General features: G+C 38.6%; 1 non-coding gene across 1 annotated transcript; it reads left to right on the top strand.

Moving 5' to 3' along the window:
- Nucleotides 1–3,134: 3,134 nt before the first annotated feature.
- On the top strand, nucleotides 3,135–3,238 carry LOC112774063 (small nucleolar RNA R71). The gene has a single exon (XR_003188575.1). It is a non-coding gene; the product is annotated as a small nucleolar RNA R71 (small nucleolar RNA).
- Nucleotides 3,239–8,518: the final 5,280 nt, after the last annotated feature.

Below are 8,518 nucleotides of genomic sequence, written 5' to 3'. Positions count from 1 at the left end.
TGCTGCAGAAACTCCATCAAATTCCGCCAAATGCTACCTAAAATAAACAAAAATTGCAAAAGACTCAAAGTAGCATCTATATTGGCTGAAAGATAATTAATTCTTTATTAAACTCAACAATTTAGATGCAAATTCACTAGGAAAAGATAGGAAAGATGCTCACGCATCAGCATCTCAGGGATTTCTTGATGAGGAATTTCCTCATTCTCTTGTTGAGGTCCATGAGCGGGCTCTCTTTTTTGCTCCATCCTCTTTTTAGTGATGGGCTTGTCCTCTTCAATGAGGATGTCTTCCTCTATGACAATTCCGACTGAATTGCATAGGTGACAAATGAGATGAGAAAAGGCTAACCTTACCAAGGTGAAGGGCTTGTCAGCCACCTTGTATAGTTCTAGAGGTATGATCTCATGAACTTCCACTTCTTCTCCAATCATGATACTATGGATCATGATAGCCCAATCCATAGTTACTTCGGACTGGTTTCTAGTAGGAATGATAGAGCGTTGGATGAACTCCAACCATCCTCTAGCCATGGGTTTGAGGTCAGGCCTTCTCAATTGAACCGGCTTGCCTTTTGAGTCTCTCTTCCATTGTGCTCCTTCCACACAAATGTCTGTGAGGACTTAGTCCAACCTTTGATCAAAGTTGACCCTTCTAGTGAAAGGATGAGGATCTCCTTGCATCATTGGCAAGTTGAATGCCAACCTCACAGTTTCCGGACTGAAATCCAAGTATTTCCCTCAAACCATTGTGAGCCAATTCTTTGGGTTTGGGTTCATACTTTGATTATGGTTCTTAGTGATCCATGCATTAGCATAGAACTCTTGAACCATTAAGATTCTGACTTGTTATATGGGGTTGGTGAGAGCTTCCCAACCTCTTCTCCGAACCTCACGTCGGATCTCCGGATATTCAGTCTTTTTGAGCATGAAGGGGACCTCGGGGATTACCCTTTTCTTGGCCACAACTTCATAGAAGTGGTCTTGATGGACCTTTGAAATGAATATCTCCATCTCCCATGACTTGGAGGTGGAAGCAAATACCTTCCCTTTTCTCTTTCTATAGGTTTCTCCAGCCTTAGGTGCCATTAATGGTTATGGAAAAACAAAAAGTAGAGCTTTTCCCACACCAAACTTAAAAGGTTTTCTCGTCCTCGAGCAAAAGAAGAAAGAAAAGAGGAGAAGAAGAAGAAATAGAGGAGATAGAGGGGTGTTTTGAATTCGGCCAAGGGGGGTTTAAGTGTTTATGATGTGTGAAATTGAAGGTGGTAAGGAGGGGTATTTATAGGGTAAGAGAGAGAGGGAATTCGTGTAAGAAGGGGTTGGGTTTGGAAAGGAAATGTTTTGAATTTGAATGGTGAGGTAGGTGGGGTTTTATGATGGATTTTTGGGGAATAGTGGATGGATGTGAGTAGATAAATAAGATTGCGTTGCCTCCCAATAAGCACTTCTTTAATGTCAATAGCTTGACAGTAAGCTCTTACAGAGCTTTACAGATACTCAGAGCCTGATTGTGGCCTCTCAATACCAAACTTAGAATTTGAATGTGGGGGTTCTACTTGACTCTGTATGGAGAGAATTGGATGAAGCTTTTCATGCTTCTTCTCTATGTTTACAGAAGAAGATCCTTGAGCCTTAAACACAAGGTAGTCCTCATTCAATTGAAGGACTAACTCTCTATTGTCCACATCAATCACAGCCTTTACTGTGGCTAAGAAAGGTCTTCCAAGGATGATGGATTCACCCTCATCCTTCCTAGTGTCTAGGATTATGAAGTCAGCAGGGATGTAAAGGCCTTCAACCTTCACTAAGACATCCTCTACAAGTCTATAAGCCTGTTTCATTGATTTGTCTGCCATCTCTAGTGAGATTCTTATAGCTTGTACCTCAAAGATCCCTAGTTTCTCCATTACAGAGAGTGGCATGAGGTTTATACCTGACCCCAGGTCACACAGAGCCTTCTCAAAGGTCATGGTGCCTATGGTACAAGGTATTAAGAACCTTCCAGGATCCGATTTCTTCTGAGGTAATTTCTGCTAAACCAAGGCATTCAGTTCATTGATGAGCAATGGAGGTTCATCCTCCCAAGTCTCATTACCAAATAACTTGGCATTCAGCTTCATGATTGCTCCTAGATACCGAGCAACTTTCTCTTCAACAATATCTTCATCCTCTTTAGAGGAAGAATACTCATCAAAGATCATGAATGGTAATATTAAGTTCAGTGGAATCTCTATGGTCTTTGTATGAGCCTCAGATTCCATTAGTTCCTCATTAGGGAACTCCTTAGTGGTCAGTGGACGTCCATTGATGTCTTCCTCACTGTAAATCACTGCCTCTTCCTCCTCTATAAGTTCGGCCACTTTGGATATATTGATGGCCTTGCACTCTCTCCTTGGATTCTCTTCCGTATTGCTTGGGAGAGTACTCTGAGGGATTTCAGTAACTCTTTTACTCAGCTGACCCACTTGTGCCTCCAAATTTTTTATGGAAGACCTTGTTTCAGTCATGAAACTGAGAATGGTCTTAGATAGATCAGAGACTATGGTTGCTAAGTCAGAGAGGCTCTGCTTAGAATTCTCTGTCTATTACTGAGAAGATGATGGAAAAGGCTTGCTATTGCCAAACCTATTTCTCCCATCATTATTATTATTGAAGCCTTGTTGAGGCTTTTGTTGATCCTTCCATGAGAAATTTGGATGATTTCTCCATGAAGGATTATAGGTGTTTCCATGGGATTCTCCCATGTAATTCACCTCATCCATTGCAGGATTCTCAGGGTTATAAGCTTTTCCTTCAGAGGAAGCTTCTTTAGTACTGCCAGATGCAGCTTGTATTCCAGTCAGATTCTGAGAAATCATATTAACTTGCTGAGTCAATATTTTATTCTGAGCCAATATGGCATTCAAAGTATCAATCTCAAGAACTCTTTTCTTCTGAGTCATCCCATTATCCACAGGATTTCTTTCAGAAGTATACATGAACTGGTTATTTGCAACCATTTTAATGAGTTCCTGGGCTTCTACAGGTGCTTTCTTCAGATGAAGAGATCCACTAGCAGAGTGGTCCAATGACATCTTGGACAATTCAGAGAGACCATCATAGAATATACCTAAGATGCTCCATTCTGAGAGCATGTCAGAAGGACACCTTCTGATCAATTTCTTGTATCTTTCCCAAGCTTCATAGAGGGACTCACCTTCCTTCTGTCTGAAAGTTTGGACTTCCACTCTAAGCTTGCTCATCTTTTGAGGTGGAAAGAATTTAGCCTAGAAAGCATTGACCAACTTTTCCCAAGAGTTCAAGCTTTCTCTAGGTTGTGAGCCCAACCATATCCTAGCTCTGTCTTTTACAGTAAAGGGGAAAAGCATAAGTTTGGGATTAACCCCATTGGTCTTAACAATGTCACAGATTTGCAAAAATTCAGCTAATAACTGATGAGGATCTTCCAATGGAAGTCCATGAAACTTGCAATTCTGCTGCATTAGAGAAACTAATTGAGGCTTAAGCTCAAAGTTGTTTGCTCCAATTGTAGGAATTGTGATGCTTCTTCCATAGAAGTTGGAGGTTGGTGCAGTAAAGTCACCAAGCATCTTCCTTGCATCTCCACCATTGTTCTCAGGTTCGGCTGCCATGTCTGCCTCTTTTTCGAAATTTGCTGTAAGGTCCTCTCCGGAGTGTTGTGCTTTAGCTTCTCTTAGCTTCCTCTTCAGAGTCCTTTCAGGTTCAGGATCAGCTTCAACAAGTATATCTTTATCACTGTTCCTGCTCATATGAAAAAGAAGAGAACAAAGAGAGAAGAGAAAAACAACAAAATTATGAGAAGAATACGGAAAAGATATTTTTTTTTACTTTTGAATTTTTAATGAGGAAAGAGAAAAATAACAAAATGAAACAAAACATAAAAATTTAAGATAAAAACAAATAATGTATGCAAGAACACTTTGAATGTCAAGATGAACACCAAGAACACTTTGAAGATCATGATGAACATCAAGAACATATTTTTGAAAATTTTTAAGAAAAGAAAGGCATGCAAGACACCAAACTTAAGAACTTTTGTACTAGGGACACTAACAATTTGAAAATGCATATGAAAAACAAGAAAAGACACAAAACAAGAAAATGTAAAGATCAAACAAAGAAAATCATCAAGAACAACTTGAAGATCATGAAGAACATAATGCATGAATTTTCGAAAATTTTTAAAAAAATTAAATTAAAAAAATGCAGTTGACACCAAACTTAAAATTTGACACAAGACATAAACAAGAAACACAAATTTTTTTTTGGTTTTTATGATGTTATTAAACTTTTTGTATTGTTTTTTCGAAATTATTTTGGAAAAAAAAATAAAAAAATTCAAAATTTTTAATAAGAATTCCAGGATTCATGCAATGTTAGTCTACAGCTTCAGTCCAAAAGAATTAGACATGGCCAAATGGCCAGCCAAGCTTTAGCATAGAATTATAAATGAGAATCCAAAGGCTCCTCCAATAGCTGCAATGATAAGCGAAAACTTCGGTCCAAAAGAATTAGACATGGCTTAATAGCCAGCCAAGCTTCAACATATCATCATAGAGCTCTAAGGTGGAATTCATTCTTAAAATTTTTGAAGAACAATTTTTTCAAAAACTTTTTTTTTTGAAATATTTTAAAAACTTTTTGAAAAGAAAATAAAGGTTGAAACATGAAAGAAGGTTACCTAATCTAAGCAACGAGATGAACCGTCAGTTGTCCAAACTCGAACAATCCCCGGCAACGGGGCCAAAAACTTGGTGCACGGAATTATGATCACACTTTTCACAACTCCGGTACAACTAACCAGCAAGTGCACTGGGTCATACAAGTAATAAAATCTTACGCGAGTAAGGGTCGATCCCACGGAGATTGCTGGCTTGAAGCAAGCTATGGTCATCCTGTAAATCTTAGTCAGGCGGATTCAATTGGTTATGAGTTTTGATAATTGAAAGATAAATAAAACGTAAATTAAAATAAAGATACTTATGTAATTCATTTGTGGGAATTTCAGATAAGCGTTTGGAGATGCTTTGTTGCTTCTGAACCTCTGCTTTCCTATTGTCTTCATCCAATCATGCGTGCTCCCTTCCATGGCAAGCTGTATGTTGGTGGATCACCGTTGTCAATGGCTACCATCTGTCCTCTTAGTGAAAATGGTCCAGCCACGGCTTCTTGGCTAAGCGAGTAATGAAGATAGTAGGTTATTGTCACGGGTCACCCCTTCATTCTGACTTAACTGAATTAAGAACGAGAGTATATCTTGGAGAAGAGACATGCGTGAATTGAAAGAGAAACAACAGTGCTTTCATTAATTCTTGAAGAACAGCAGAGCTCCGCACCTTAATCTATGAGGTGTAGAAACTCCACCGTAGAAAATACATAAGAGAAAAATATCTTGGCATGGCTGTGTGGCCAGCCTCCAAATGTGAAAAATGGCATGAGATACGAATACAATAGTAAAAAGTGCTATTTATACTAAACTAGTTACTAAGGATTATAGAAAATAAGTAACTAAGTGCAGATAGTGCAGAAATCCACTTTCGAGGCCCACCTGGTGTGTGCTTGGGCTGAGCATTGATCTTTACACATGCATAGGCCTTTTCTAGAGTTAAACGCCAGCTTGGATGCCAGTTTGGGCGTTTAACTCCAGTTCTGGTGCCAGTTCCGGCGTTTTACGCCAAAAAAGGGTCTCTGGCTGGCGTTGAACACCAGTTTGGGCCATCAAATCTCGGGCAAAGTATAAACTATTATACATTGCTAGAAAGCCCAAGATTCTAGCTTTTCAGCCCAATTGAGAACGCGCCAATTGGACTTCTATAGCTCTAGAAAAACGTGTTTGAGTGCAGGGAGGTTAGAATCCAGTAGCATCTGCAGTCCTTTCTCAGCCTCTGAATCAGATTTTTGCTCAGGTCCCTCAATTTCAGCCAGAAAATACCTGAAATTACAGAAAAACACAAAAACTCATAGTAAAGTCGAGAAATGTGATTTTTGCATAAAAATTAATAAAAATATAATAAAAAATAACTAAAACATACTAAAAACTACCTAAAAATAATGCCCAAAAGCGTATAAATTATCCGCTCATCACTTCCTCAGAAGATGAAAGACCCTGGGAGTTTTCAAATTCCATGCATCATAGGTGATATCACCATTGAAAAAGCATTGTGTGACCTAGGGGCTAGCATCAATCTCATGTCCCTGGCCATGATGAGAAGGATGAAGATTGAAGAAGCTAAGCCAACAAAGATAGCACTCCAATTGGCTGACAGAACATTCAAATTCCCTCATGGGGTAGTGGAGGATTTGTTGGTGAAAGTGGAAGAGTTTATTTTTGCAGCTGACTTTGTTGTGCTGGATATGGAAGAAGAAGCCAACACATCAATCATCCTAGGATGGCCATTCCTAGCTACTGCTGGAGCAAATATTGATGTTCAAAAAGGGGAACTAGTCTGTAGGTTACATGAAGAGAAGATGGTCTTGACGTGGCAGAAATTGGCGAGTTAAGAAATTATTATAAGAGATGCGTTGCAAGTATAGTTCTCAACCAACCGAAATTCCGCTTATCAATTTAAAATGGTTGTCACAAATTTAGAATTAAAATACTGGGAATATGAATCCCATATCATCTCCCAACGAGTTGCAGAAAGTTGTGCTATTTTATTAATCAGATGTTTTCCAAAAGGGTTTGATTTTGATAGACAGGAACTTAAATCAGAGAATTTATGTAATTTAAATAAAACCTTGACCAGGAGTAAATTAGTTGAAAGCCCTATCCTTGATGGAGTTCTCTCAAGATCAATTGATAATTGAAGGTTGTCTGCTCAGTTATCCTTTACCGGATAAAGGAAAGTCGAGTAAGTTGGAAGTCAGTTTCTATTCACAAGTTCTAATCCTCTACCTTAGGAAGGATTAGTGTCAGTGATTAGATGGCGACCCAACGCTAATCCCAATTATAATTTTACTCTTGAGCATCCAACTCAAGGTCCTCCTTTCAATCAACTCCCAATCAAGTTATGGAACTACTCGCATTGTGGAATTCATGAAATAAGAGAGGAAAATAAAGAAAGACATGATAAATAATAATCAAAGGGATCAATAAAAATAAAAATAGTTCTTGTATTAATAAATTCTAAAAATAATCCAATAGTAACTCTGAATAAAATAAGGATATGAAAGAGTAAGTGACAAGTAAGGAAACAAACTAGAATGATGAAGTCTTGACGGAGGTAATAACTCTTCTTAATATCCCAATCCGAAAAGCAATAATATCAAAATCCTAAGAACTATGAATGTATAGAGAGAAAACCTAGAGTAGTAGTCATATTAGATCTAAAACTAAAACTATGCGGGATGAATGTTGTCTTTGGTCTCTGCGTGTTCCCTGGCTCTAATCTACTTTTCTGGGCCGAAAACTAGGTCAACACAGGGCCCAAAATTGCCCCCAGCGAATTCTGCAGATTTTGCAGATCACGCACGCCACGCGATCGCGTCATCCACGCGTTCACGTCATCCAGCATCTTGCCTTGCCACGCGTGCGCGTCGTCCACGCCTTCGCGTCACTTGTGCAGTTTTCATTCCATGCGTTCGCGTCAGGCACGCGAGCGTGTCACTGCAATTTCCTCTATATCGCGTGGTCGCGTGAGTCATGCATCCGCGTCACTTCTCGCTGGTCATCTCCTCAATTTCTTGTGTTCCTTCCATTTTTGCAAGCCTCCTTTCCAATCTTCAAGTCATTCATGCCCTATAAAGCCTGAAACACTTAACACACAGATCACGGCATCGAATGGAATAAAGGAGAATTAAAATACATAATTAAAAATCTCTAGGAAGTAGTTTTTCAACCATGGGATAATTTTGGGAAGGAATTGTAAATACATGCTAATTTAATGAATAAGTGGGTAAAGATTTGATAAAACCACACAATTAAACACAATATAAACCATAAAATAATGGTTTATCAACCTCCCCACACTTAAACATTAGCATGTCCTCATGCTCAGTTGAAGGAGATAAAATGAATGAGTAGGAACATGTAAAACTCATGCAATGCAATGCAACCTATATATGTGAATGCAACTATATGATTCTTGTCCACTTGGTCAAAAGTAAATAAGCTCTTCAAGATAATCACAAATCAAATTTCACTAATTTAATTCTTATACAGGAACAACAGACAAAAATGCAAGAAGGTAGCTCATGAAAGCAGGGAACATAGAATTTAAGCATTGAACCCTCACTGATGATGTATGTACGCTCTTAATCTCTCTAGTGTATAGGGTAATCACTCTATCCTTCTCTAATCATGCTTTCTAATTTTTGTTCTTCACCTAACCAATCAACAACAATTAATATACAAATGCAAACATCATGAGGTCTTTTCAAGGTTGTAATGGGGCCAAGGTAAGGGTAAGGATATATATATGGATGAGTAAGCTTATAAATTGAATCTTTAATTATCCCAAGCTTTCACCTAACACACACACACACACACACACACA

This window comes from Arachis hypogaea, chromosome 18 (assembly GCF_003086295.3).
Source record: "Arachis hypogaea cultivar Tifrunner chromosome 18, arahy.Tifrunner.gnm2.J5K5, whole genome shotgun sequence".
Classification (NCBI taxonomy): Eukaryota; Viridiplantae; Streptophyta; class Magnoliopsida; order Fabales; family Fabaceae; genus Arachis; species Arachis hypogaea.
The sequence above is the reverse complement of the archived record's forward strand: the minus strand, read 5'-3'. Positions and strand labels throughout refer to the sequence as shown.